At 38.2% G+C, this 13,993-nt stretch overlaps 2 pseudogenes across 1 annotated transcript in view; one reads left to right on the forward strand and one right to left on the reverse strand.

The window, feature by feature from the left end:
* The window catches only part of LOC102925376 (sperm motility kinase X pseudogene), a 754,818-nt pseudogene that overhangs the window by 609,830 nt on the left and 130,995 nt on the right, over positions 1-13,993 (forward strand). The gene's annotated exons all lie outside the window — the stretch shown is intronic.
* Positions 2,041-2,283, reverse strand: LOC102916899 (dynein light chain roadblock-type 1 pseudogene; annotated as a pseudogene).

The following is a 13,993-nucleotide window of genomic DNA, read 5'->3' on the forward strand; positions in this document are numbered from 1 at the left end:
AGGGACTCTGTAGAGCAATGGTTCATAAATATTTACATACTAAAGTTATATGGGGACCTGACTCTGGTGTTAGGACTAGGAATAATTAAAAAAATATTTTTGTGGATTCTAAAGTAAGTATTCCATGGACCACAATAATAACTATACCAATGATAAGACATTTTTACAGAATGAAAAGTGACAGCCGAACTGATATTTTTTAAATTTTATAATTTACTTTAATTTTACATATCCGCCACGGATTCCCTTGTTCTTCCCTCTCCCGCCCCCAACCCCTGCCTTTTCCCCAGCCCACCCCCCATTCCCATCTCCTCCAGGGCAAAGACTCCCCTGGGGATTGAGTTCAACCTGGTAGATTCAGTCCAGGCAAGTCCAGTCCCCTCCTCCCAGGCTGAGCCAAGTGTCCCTGTATAAGCCCCAGGTTCCAAACAGCCAGCTCATGCACTGAGGACAGGTCCAGGTCCCACTGCCTGGATGCCTCCCAAACAGATCAAGCTAATCAACTGTCTCACTTATCCAGAGGGCCTGATCCAGTTGGGGGATCCTCAGCTATTGGTTCATAGTTCATGTGTTTCCATTCATTTGGCTAATTGTCCCTGTGCCTTTTCCAATCTTGGTCTCAACAATTCTCGTTCATATAAACCCTCCTCTTTCTAGCCAATTGGACTCCAGGAGCTCCACCTGGGGCCTGGCCATGGATCTCTGCATCCAGTTCTCTCAGTCATTGGATGAGGTTTCTAGCACGACAATTAGGGCGTTTGGCCATCCTCTCACCAGAGTAGGTCAGTTCGGGCTTTCTCTCACTCATCAGTAGTCTATTGTGGAGGTATCTTTGTGGATTTCTGTGGACCTCTCTAGCACTTTGATTCTTCCTATTCTCATGTGGTCTTCATTTATCATGGTGTCCTACTCCTTGTTCTCCCTCTCTGTTCTTGATCCAGCTGGGATCTCCTGTTCCCCTAAGCTCTCTTTCCCTTAAATAGAAATTGGCCTCATGGTGGATGGGAGACTGAGTTAAGACCTGCTTCAATCAATGCCTGGTTCCTCCACCACATTTTATGAACCTCTATCCTAACCACTTCACAGTTTTCTCAAACAAAATATTTAACCATGAATGTATGCACTTACTAGAATTCCTTACATTTCAGGAAAGAGAGAATGATTTAGCTCATTGTACAATTTCATACCAGTTTACAAAAGAATATAAATAACAACAACAAAAATATCACCAACCAACTAAAAACTAAAAAGCCACCTGTTGGCTCCTATTGAATCAGTATTTAAAGCATCATTAAGTCACTATAGATAGCATCAACTCAAGAGACCCTAATGGCAAACTTACCATTTCTTCTGGGTTTTAGGCTATCAGGGAGCAAGACTGCTACTTTTCACTTCCTCATTTATTTCTAAGCTCTAAATCCTTACTGTCTAGTTTATATCTTGCCTCCCTAATTTTTAAAAACTGAAATCTTTGTAAATAAATGAATAAATAAATAAGCTGCAATAAAGCTTAGATTTGTATCTCTGTGATGGAGCCAAGTTGATCATGATGGATTATATTTTCACATGTTATTGGTTCACTAGTATTTGTTTGAGAATTATTTACATCCATGTTCCTCAGATACATTGGCCTATAATTTTGGGGGGTTGTTTGTTTGTTTTGATGCTGTGGGCTTTTCTTTTTTTCTTTAGTTATTTTTAGTTAACAAATAAAACAAAAGAGCCTTTTTCAAGGACAACAAAGTAAATTGGATGTCCGAAGGAAGCTGGGTGTGCACTTCTAATCAGCTCTTGCCCCCACATTTTGAAATGAGTACCCAGTTTACCTGGGAACAGAATGAAGCAACACAGAGACTCATTTGGTGGGGTAGGCAGAGTTGCTCACCTACACTGGATCATTGGCATGGTCTATATGGGTTTTCAGGCAACTGCTGTGTTCTAACTGACATGATTAACATTATTATTGTATGAGGCCATTAAGTTATGTAATGACACAGGGAGTTGAGAGAGTAGTTTATGCGGTTGAATTCTGAAACATAATCAGGAAATAGTCTTATCTGGTGAAACAATAATTTCATTGTGTGTGTATGTGAAGCAAATTTTAAAGAAGATGAGATCATTCTGGGATTCAATTTCATACATGGTGCTCTTCAAGATGAAGTTGTGCATGAGGTTGGCATACTGTGAGGTAGTAGGATTATCCATGACACATTCAATGGGAATGTCCCTGTGTTCACCACAATAGTTCCCCTGTACTCTTTTCAGGCTGGGAAGTCTCTTCATTGTCTTTTTCACCTATACCATCTCTGACAGATCCAGCATCCCCTTATCTTGGTAGGTCAAGTGTGTTCTGTCCTTTGTCTGGTTTTGTTATTATGATAATAATGGCTTTGTGAAAAGAACTTGGAAATGTTTCTTCACTTCCTATTTTACAGAAATATTTGAGAATGGATGTTTGTTTTTCTTTGAAAGTCTGGTAGAATTCTGTACTGCGTTCATCTGAGTCTGGCCTTTTTAAAAATTGAAAATAGGTATTTTTTATAGACTATATTCAGATTATGGTTCCCCCCAACTCCTCCCAGATCTGGCCCTTTTCTATACCCATCCATATACATACCATTTCCTTCTCTTTCTTATTAGAGTAGAATTTGGCATCTGAAAAAAATAATAATAACAATAATAAAACAAGATAAAATGTAAGCAAACAAACAGAAAAAAAGAAAAAGCAGAAAAAACACATACATACATGTGGTGATATATTGTATACCCTAATAAATTTATCGGGGGATAAGAAGATAGAGCTACTAAATTAAACATAGATGCAAGACAGTGGTGGCACACATCCTTAATCCTATCACTCAGGAGGCAGAGATCCATTTGGATCTCTGTGAGTTCAGGCCACACTGGAAACAGAATCAGGCATGCTGGCACACATTTTTAATACCATCTCTTGAGATCTCATGCCTTTGCTACCAAGTATTTGGAAGCACAAATGCCTTTAATCCCAGCACTAGGAATGAAGTAAGATGGCAGGGCACGGAAAGGTATATAAGACATGAGTAAATAGGAAGTCTTGCTCTGGAGGCTGAAGATTTTGTAGCGGTAAGAATGTGGATGGCTTGCTCTGTTTCTCTGATCTTTCAGCTTTCACCCCAATGTCTGGCTCCAGGTTTTCTATTGAGAAGACCTTTTAAGATTCATGTTACATATATATACATTTGCACCCACAGGAATCCCATAAAAACAAAATCAGGAACAATATAAAGAAAAGATCTGGAAAAATGTGAGAAAACAAAACAAACAAATAAACTAGCCTACAAACCTCCAGTACCACTGAGTTTGTTTTGTGCAGTCCCTCTATTGCTGGGCATGAGGCCTGCCCTCTAGAGTGGTTTGTAAGCCTAGTGAGACACCACTGAAGAAAACTAATGATCAGTTAACAATTATGTGCTTATCAGTTGGAGTTCTCATTCACACCTCTTCGTGCTTGCTGCTGGCCATAACACTTGCAGAGATCCCCTCACAAAATGACCCTAGTTCATGTTAAGTTAAACATAAAAATTAGACAGTATGAGTACATTATCCATAGAGTTGTATCATCATCACCATAACTAAAATTTACATTTTGTTATGAGGAAAAGAAAACCAACATTCCTAGTAAGTCTATGGTCAATAGTCCCCTAAAATCCCTACCAACCTTACCTTCTATTTTGTAGGTTATTATACTTGGTTATTTCATGTAAATAGAGTCATATAATTGCATTGCATAGAACCATAAAAATTTAAGATAAATTTTCCAAGGTTTATCCATTGTACCAGTACCTTTTACATTGCTGAATACTATGCTTTTGTATGCAAATATAACATTTTTATCAGTTTGTTTTTTAATTAACAGACATTGAGACTGCTCCTACTTCTTAATCATTATCCATAACTTTTTCTATGAACATCCATTTCCAAGATTTTTTGTTTGAACACTGCTTTTCACTGTTCTTCAGTTCATATGTAATATCACATTACAGGTCTATGGTTTAAGAGGGGCAAATACATGGAACATTCCTGCAGTTAAATAAATAAGCAAACAAGGAAAAGACATCAAAGTTACTTTGCAAAAAGAACTATCAAATGTCCAGTTAACAAAAAAAGAATATGTTCTATATTACACTCATCAAGGAAATAAAAAAGAAAATTAAAAATCATACAACCAATTTATCTTGCTTTTTCTTTCTCTCTTTCCCTCACTATCTCATCCATAATTTAAAATATTAATGACATAAATTATTAATATGAACAAATAGTGATTATAATGATGATATTCTATAAGTAAAATGTATATTACTACATCAATCACAAAACATAGAGGCATCTAATACATCAAAAAATATATCTATCCTATAGTCCAGCATTGCTTACAACTTATTATCAAAGCACCAGAATTAATATACCCATAGAATTAACACTGTAAGATTAGCACTGGCGACTTGAAACAACATGGACTCACCAGAAAACACAGTCTCATTAAGGATGATTTAGTCTGCTTTGTCCTGTTGGCAAGTCTATAGGAAAATTATCTTGATTATATTAATTGAGGTGGGAAGACTCACTTACTGTGGCATTATTCCCTCGACATGGGTCTGGAATGTATGAGAGTGGAGGAAAAGAACTCAGCACTAGCAAGCATACATTCATTCACTACTTTCTGATTTGACTGACGATGAGATGTGATCAGTTGCTTCAAGTTCTGTTACCTTGGCTTGCCTGTGATAAAGGATTGTAAGCTGGAAATGTGAGTACAATAAACCCTTTCTCTCTTAAGTTCATTTTCTCAGGGTATTTTATCACGGCAACAGGAAACAAAATTAAGACATCCATGAATAATGGCTCTGAATATAATTATTCCTCAAATGTATGCCATAGTAAATAAGTTATAATATATTCAAATAAAAGAATTTTAAACAGTAATGAAGGTACAAAAAATGTATATGAAGATATTGATGAATATTAAAAACATAATGTTGGATAAACTAAGCCTATGCATGCACATATGCACACAACTATTAATAAGAAAAATTAATATATAGTGTTACAAATCAGATAATTGATCCTTTTGAACACAACAATGACTAGTAAAGTTGTATTTTTACTTCTAGTCATATTCTAATTGTAGTGTTTACATGAAATTGATATCATTACAATATTGTGGTGGTATGTTATAAGTACAGCATATCAGCAACATATTCAGACACGTTTGTGATTTCCCACAATGTCAGAATTTATTGAATAACAATATATTGACAAGCTATGTTTATTTTCTTGCCTTAAATTTACCATATAACACTGATTTCACTTAACAGTGTAGCAGTTGGCAATTCTAGGTTCTTTTATTCTCATCTTAATCACTAATATTAAGTCTTAGTCATATACCACACTTACTAGAAATAGTTATAAATATATGTTAAAGAATGGATAAAAGGTTAAAGAGGTTGAGAAGCTATTGAATTCACAGAAATCTCACTGAAGACAGAGGCAAAGCAAAGACAGACACAAAGAGAGTCACTGCAGGTGGTTACATAGGATACTAATTAGTCAGGGAGCTATTGGAAGTGCTCAGCAGAGCTGTTCCAAGCACTGCTAATTCAATGCAGAGTCTTTTCAAGTCAAGTCAAGCTATGCACAGGGTCAGTGCAGGGCTAAGTGTAAGAATAATGAGTGGATCTCATCAAGTTGTGGGGACTATGGTAAGCTGAGTCCTCAGTAACAGTCTGGAGTCATTTGCCTGTTGAATCCATGATACACATACACTTGATGGTCAGATGACAGATTGGGGGTACTATCATGCTCTAGTGTTAAGTGTCCTTCCTTCAGTGTGGGATATTTATACATTTTGATCTAATGTGTTCAATAAATAACAAGCTTGACTTTGGAGATATTGTTTTAATATATCCGTGTGCCCACATCTCTCAAGTCTACATCAAAATGTTCACAGGTAGCACATTTTCACTTGCACAAATAAGCTTGTGCCCCACACTTCATGCTCTACTGACAGGAGGCCATTATCAACTTTCACAAAAAAGATACAGAGTCGTTCTGCCTTGGCATTTGTACTCAAAATGGAGCTAATTGTTGGTTTGTAAAATGGAGTCAAATAAGACAAGACAAAGCCTGGAATTTCCTGTTACACACAATATGAAGAAGCTCAAAGGACGGAAGTAACTCCAAAGAAAGTGAGTTCTGATTTCCACAATTCATATGTAAGTATACTAAAACACATTCACAAAAAGTTTTAAAATTTGCATTATATACTGATTGAGGCTCTAATGCCTAGTAGTGGCTTGCTAAAGAAATTCCAATTAAGCATTTAAAAATCCCTGTCAAAATAAACAAGAATGTAAAAGTAACACAAAATTTATTCCATGTGTGTCTGATAACATCTGTATCTCACTTATAATGTTTATTCCATTAAGAATTCACTCTTATTTGGGTCACCCGAGTCCCATGGCTGCTTGCCAGTAAATAACTACCTCCTCTTGGCCAATCTTCTTTTGAGACTCCTCTGATCCCAGCATTGCTTGCTACCTAGTATCCTGTACTCAGTACAAATGGTGAGGACCTATGTAGGCTACCATCACTTTCCTCCTTATTCTCTTTCCACTTTCAGTTATCAAAGTCCCAGGAATGCCAGCTAGGGAGAGATACTGCCATCTTTCTCTGGCCTTACCAGATCACCACTGAGGAACATATGATTAGCCGTCACATATGATCCAGAGTTCCAGAGCCTTGGAAGCTCTGTGACTGAGAACTTTCAATTGCCTTAAGGGGCCTTCAGAACCAGACCATCCCATACTGCTAAGGCTCCTTGTTCAAACGGCTGAATGTACCAGACCATAGAAGAGAAATATAAAATCTGGATAGAGGCTATATCCCCAAATACCAGAAAAGTAGAAGACATCAAGATTACAACACTGTTATCAAATAACTCTCTCCTGAACATGGTAATGACATCGTCATTTATTACAATACAGAAATGACTTTTAATGAGATCCAATATCCTTTCGTGATAAAAGTCCTTGGAAATCTAGCAATACAAAAAATGTATCTCCCCATAATAAAAGAAATATACAGAAAGCCTACAGCCAAGGTCTTGCTAAATAGAGAAAAACAGACATTCCATTAAAATCATGAATAAGACAAGGATGTCAACTCTCTTCTCTCTTATGCAATATAGTACTAGAAGTATTAACTAGAACAATATATTATTTACTTTTCTGTTCCTCTAATAAAGCATCGTGCCCAAAGTAACTTAGAAAAATAGTTTATTTAGGCCTATAGTTTAAGAGGGATAAGAGTCTGTCAAGGTATGAAAACATGTCAGCAAGTGACATACATGGTAGCAGGAACAGGAATGATCACCTCTTCGAATGCAAACAGGAAATACAGTGAGCTGGATGTGTCAGAAGGTCTTTACTCTCAAAGCATGCTCCCCCATCCCAACCCCCAGTGACATGCTTTCTCCAGAAAAGCTACAAGACCTAAACCTCCCCAAACAGTGCCATCATCTAGGGATCAAATGTTCATGTGTCTTATACTATGGGGAATATTTTTCATCTAAGCCATTGTGGGCACTAAAACCAGTTCTGAAAGAGATAGTTTTAAGACAGAAAATGAAAAAGTGAAAGTGTTCTAATTTGCAGATAATAGGATTCTATAATAAAAGACTTGTAAAATTCCACCCCTAGTTGCCTAAGGTTAACAAATACATTCAGTAAAGTATCGTGATATAAAAATAACAATAGCCTTCTTATACACAAATGACAAACATGCCAAAGAAGGAACCAGGAAAATAATTCCATTCATAGCAGCTTCAAATATACAATAAAATGTTTTGGAATATATCTACTCAAGGAACTGAAAGACTTCTATAATGAAAACTTTAAGGTACTGAAAAAGAAAGTTAAAGAATGTGTCAGAAGATGTAAGCAGTATAGCAACATACACGGAGTGAAACTACATGAGTATATTTCATCCTATATAAAATTCAACTCCAAATAAACAAAGAACATTGTGTTAATGTGAATGTAATTGGCCCCATAATCTCATTAGGTAGTGGCACTATTAGGAGCTGTGGCTTTGTTGGAGTGGGTCTGTTTTGTTTTTTTTTTTTTTTTTTGGAGGAGATGTGTCACTGTGGGGGTGGGCTTTGAGGTTTTCTATGATTAGGATACTGCCCAGTGTTTCAGTCAACTTCCTGTTGCTTAAAAGATATAGGACTCTTGGCTACTCCTCCCCCACCACATCTGCCTGCATGCCATCATGCTCCCTGCCATGATGATAATGGACTGAACTTCTGAAACTGTAAGTCCCCTTATAAAAGTTGCCATGGTTGTTAGGATTCCAGCCACTCCTCCAGCTATATGACCGCACATGCACAGTTCAGTAGCCAAGCAAGGGTTCTTACTTCCTACATAATCTGTGACCTGAATGATTGTGCAATGCACACATTGTGGTCACACAATCTGCACGTTTGGCATAGCTCCACAAGCCCACATGCGCATGTGCAGGGGAATCCTTAAGAAGCCGGTTACAAACTCCTCCCCTCTCTTCTGCTCTCTCCTCCTCCCTTCTCCTCCGCATTCTCTCTTGTTCTCTCTCTCTCTCTCTCTCTCTCTCTCTCTCTCTCTCTCTCTCTCTCTCTCTCTCTCTCTCTCTCTTTCTCTCTCTCTCTCTCTCTGCATGTGTCTCTTCCACAGGCTTGGTCACACTATCTTCTGTCCCTCCCTGCTCCCTTCTAATAAAACTCTGCTCTGATAATGGGTTTTGTCCTGCCTCGTGACCTTTCCTTGCAGAGTAACAGTGCCGCTTATTTAAAACCAACAATGGTAATGATATCTCTTCACAGCAATAGAAACCCTGACTAAGATAGAAGTTGGTACCTGGGACTGAGTATTGTTGTGGTAGGCCTGACCATATTTTTTGTTTTAAGGAATACAGGCCTTGAGACTGTGGATTAGAAAAGCAGTTGAACACTTTAAGTGCTGTTTAATGGGCCGTACTAATAGGAACATAGAAGACAGTGGAGTTGAATGTGATTTGAGGGATGGCGGGGGTTTTGCTCAAGAGGCTACAGAAGAAAAGAATTTTAATATGCTGCCTAGACATCATTCTTATGATATTTTGGTAAAGAAAGTGGTTGTGTTTTACCTTTGTCCAAAAAGCTTGCCTGAGGCCAAAGTGAAGAATTTTGGAAAATTCCCTTGGCAGAGAAAATCTTAAAACAGCCTAGTATAGACTCTGGTTTGTATTATTAGTGGTAACGCTAATGAAGATTTATAAAGAAAAGGAGCAACTGTGCAGGGTAAATTACAAAATGTAAAATTTAAGAAGAAAAGGAACACAAAAAGGTGAGATGCAACTAAGTCCTGGGTTCGAGGAGATAAACAGATTAAGAAATGGAATAAAGGGCATTATGACCTCAAGGCAAGATTCCACCTAGCTAAGTTTACAACTTGTGAAAATGAACTAAAGAAAAGCCAGAAATGATGAGACACACCTTTAATCCCAGTGCTGGGAAGGCAGAGGCTGGCAGATCTCTAAGTTCAAGGCCAGCTTGGTCTAAAGATCCAGTTTCAGGACAGCCAAGCTTAGGCAGTGAAGGACAGAAAGGTGCTGAAGATATAATTGAATGGGGAAGCCATGTTCCAGCCCCAGTAAGCAGCAGATCTCAGCAGCTTTTTCCACAGGATGCTGGCTTTAGAGTTAAGAACAGAAGAAACAGGTTATGGAATTTTCATCCATGCCTAAAGGAAGCTGCTTGGGCCAGACATGTTTCAGGGGTGTCCCTGAACAGAGGCCTACCTAGTAGACAGACCACTGTGTGAGGCTGTGAAGGTGAAGCCTGGATTGCCTTGGAAAATCCAAGATCTTAGAGATACCAAAATCCTGGGATACCCAATGAGGAGAGCTGCTAACAGACATTGGAACTAGCCCATGAGAAAGAAATGTGTTGTAGTCAACAAAGCTGAATGGAGTTGGAGATCTGAAGAACACTTTGACATCAGACATGGAGATGCTGAGTTTGAAGTTTGCCCAACCAGTTTTGGGTCTTGCATTGGTTCAGTATTTCCTCACTATGCTCCCTTCCTTACATTTTGGAATGGTAATGTATATCCTGTGCCATTATGTGTTGGAAGTATGTGATCTGTTTTTTATTTTGATTTTGTAGGAGATTATAATTAAAAGATTGCATAAATCTCAGAAGAGACTTTGAACTTTGGTCTTTAAACATTGTTGAGACTCTGATAGACTATGGAGACTTTTGAAGTTGGATTGAATGCATTTTGCATGATGATGTTGTTACCAGCTTATGGGGGACAATGAGTAGAATGCAGTAGTTTGAATGTAATTGTCCACCATAATTTCATAGAGAATGGCCCTATTAGGAGGTATGGCCTTGTTGGAGGAAGCGTGTCACTGTGGGGGTGGGCTTTGAGGTTTCCTATGCTCAGGATACTACCCAGTGTTTCAGTCGACTTCCTATTGCCTGCAAGGTGTAGGACTCTCAGCTACTCCTCCAGTATCACTTCTGTCTGCATGCCACCATGTTCCCCATGATGATGATAATGAACTGAACCTCTGAAACTGTGAGACCATTCAATTAAATGTTTTCCATATAAAAAAAGTTGCCATATATATAAGTTGCTATAGTGATTGTGTCTCTTCACAGAAATAGAAACCCTAACTAAGACAGACCTCAACAGATGACCTGACACCTTGTAATTCAGAGGAGATTGTAAGGAGTGTACTCAAACTCATTGTCATAGGAAAGAACTTCCTGAACTGAATCCAGAAGCACAAATATTAAGACCAACAACTGATAAATCAGACCTATTGAAACTAAAAAAATTTTCTATAAAGCAAAAATTACCATCATTCCAGTGAAGTCACCAAAAGAACTGGAAAATATCTTTATGAACTATATAAAACAACTCATGAAAACTAAACATCAAGAAAACAAACAACCCAATCAAAAAATTAGGGCATGGAATTAATTAAACAGTGTTTTCAAAAGATGAAATAAAAGTGGTTGAGAAACATTTTTTTTTTTAAGTTCAGCACCCCTAGTTATCAGGGAGATGCAAATTAAAACTACTTTAAATTTTCATCAAAACCCCCAACAGAATGGCTAAGATTCACAAAACTAATGATGGCAAATGCTGTCATGGATTGGGGAAAGAAGAACACTTATCCATGACTGGTGGGAATGGAAAATGGTACAGTCACAGTGGAATTTCCTTAAAAAAAAGTTGAAAAGAGATCTGCCACATGACCTAGCTTTACTACTTATGGTCATATTCCTAAAAGACTTTATTTTCTACTACAGAAATACTTGCCCATCTATGTTCATTGCTGCTTTATTTACAACACAAGTATCTTTATACATATGAGTTAACCCCTCAGAATGACTATTTCTAGCTCTCTTTGTTTATCTGCAGATTTCATAACTACATTTTTCTTTATAGCTGAATGGTATTTCATTATATAAGTATACCACATTTTTGTTGTCTCTCTTAGTTAGAGTTCCTATTGCTGTGAAATGATACCAGAGCCACAGCAACTCTTATACGGAAAACATTTAATTGGGGTGACTTACAGTTTCAGAAGTTTAGTCCATTATTATGGCTGGACGTGGTAGCATGCAGACAGACATGGTGCTGGAGAAGGAGCTCAGAGTTCTACATCTTGATCCACAGGAAGCAGAAGCAACTGAGATCCACATTTGGCATAGCTTGAGCATGTAAGACCTGTAAGCCCATCTCTACAGTGACACACTTCCTCCAACAAGACCAACAAGGCTACTCGAAAAAAGCCACACCTCCTAATAGTGCCACTCCCAAGCATTCAAATACATGAGTCTGTGGGGGTCATGCTTATTCACACCACCACATTTTCTAATCATTAGCTGATGGCCATTTAAAACATTTCCATTTCCTGAATATTATGAAAAAAAACTACTTAGTCGGGAATGAAGCTTCCAGGTGAGTACCACCTAGACACTGTGGATGAGAAATTCAACACTGGAGTTACAGTAGAAAAATCAAACTGGAACTCACATATCAATTCGTCCTCTATTTGCTTGATTTCATAATGCTGAAAGGTGATATGCATGCAATTAGCAAACAGAAAAAAAATCTTATACAACTGCAAATCTTGCAATCTACAATGGCAGACCTGATAAGACATGCCTACTAATGAAATAGTGGAATGAACTTCACGAGATTAACCAAACAATTTTGATTAAATTTAAGACCTGCCCCACAAATAGAAACCTGTACCTAGCACCACTATCAAAGTCAAAAACCTGGAGCAGGATAAGTTATAAATCCTAGAGAACCTAATACTATTACTCTGCTCAGTGGACATAGTTTTGAACAACTCCTAATGGGTTCTCGTAAATTAGTCTATCTTTCAACTCACCAGAGAAGTTTCATTTTGCAATAGATGATAATTAGCACAGATAGCCACAACTAGTCAAGGTACAGAGAATGAGAATTGTCATCCCTAAAAAGAAAATCTCTATCATACCATCTTCTCCCAAAGCTCAGGAATCATTGCAGAAGAGGAGACGTAAAGACTGAAAGAGCCAGGTGATTGTTGACTAAAAGGAAGCAGTATTTTCTGGACACAGCTGGGAAGTTGCAAATATGAATTCACAGTTATGACAGCATGCATAAGATCTGTGCAAGCTCAAGCTGGGAAGAAACTGCAGAATGGAGAGTAGACTCTCATCATTACCAAGAGAGCTATGGGTTTAAAAAAGAGAGAGAACCCAAAGTTGGATGGTTAGGGAAAGGAGGATGGATGTAGGAGGACTGAGAGGAGGGGTGTATATGATCAAAACCCATTGTAAAAAGTTCTCAAAGAACTAACCAAAATGAAAAACCCCACAAAATTGAGTGGATAGGAAAAGGAGACTAAACCTGCAAAGCAGCGGTGGTTGAATATGATCAAATGATCAAATCAATTGTATAAAAGTTGAAACTCTGAAGAACTAATAGAAAATGTAAAGAAAAAAATGATAGTATTTTTTTCTTTTTCTAATGCCTAAAATGTTGATTGGGACAGTAGTCACTTTTGTCAATTTTATCCCTTGAGACATTTTACTCTATGATAAATCCTATGCATCGTACACACACACACACACACACACACACACACACACACACACACACACACACACACACACAAGAAAGAGAGAGGAGAGAAAGAAAGGGGGGTATGCTAGCTTATACTACTAGCAGTGGTGGAGAGGGTGCCTGAACTGGCTTACCCTGGTAATCAGATCAGTGAATATCCTAACTGTCATCATAGATTCTTCATCCAATAACTAATGGAAACAGATGCAAAGATCCATAGCCAAGCACCAGGCCGAGCTCCAAGAGTCCAGTTGAAAAGAGAGAAGAGGGATTCTATGAGCAAGGGGCATCAAGATCATGTTGGGGAAACCTACAGAGACAACCAAACCAAGCTAGTGAGAAATCATGAAATTTAGACCAACACTTGTGGAGTCTCCATGGGACTGGACTAGGCCCTCTGCATAAGCAAGACAGTTGTGTAGCTTGATCTGCTTAAGGGGTCCCCTGGCAATAGAATCAGGATCCCTCCCTGGTGCATGAGCTGGCTTTTTGGATTCTGCTATCTATAGTAGGACACCTTGCACAGCCTTGAGGCAGTGAGGAGGTCCTTTGATCTGCCTCTACCAAATGGACCAGGCTCACTGACTCTCCATGGGAGGCCTTACCTTCTTGTAGGAGGGAATGGGGCGGGGGTTGGTAGGGGAAGGCTGGAGGTGTGAGAGGAGGGAAGAGGGGGATCTGTGATTGGTATGTAAAATGAATTAAAAAAATCTTAATAAAAAATAAAGGGAAAAACATATGTGAGAGACAAAGACAGAGACAGAGACACAGAGTGACAGAGATAGAGAGACAGAGACAGAGGA

The sequence above is a fragment of the Peromyscus maniculatus genome, chromosome 4 (assembly GCF_049852395.1).
Source record: "Peromyscus maniculatus bairdii isolate BWxNUB_F1_BW_parent chromosome 4, HU_Pman_BW_mat_3.1, whole genome shotgun sequence".
In the NCBI taxonomy this organism is placed as follows: Eukaryota; Metazoa; Chordata; class Mammalia; order Rodentia; family Cricetidae; genus Peromyscus; species Peromyscus maniculatus.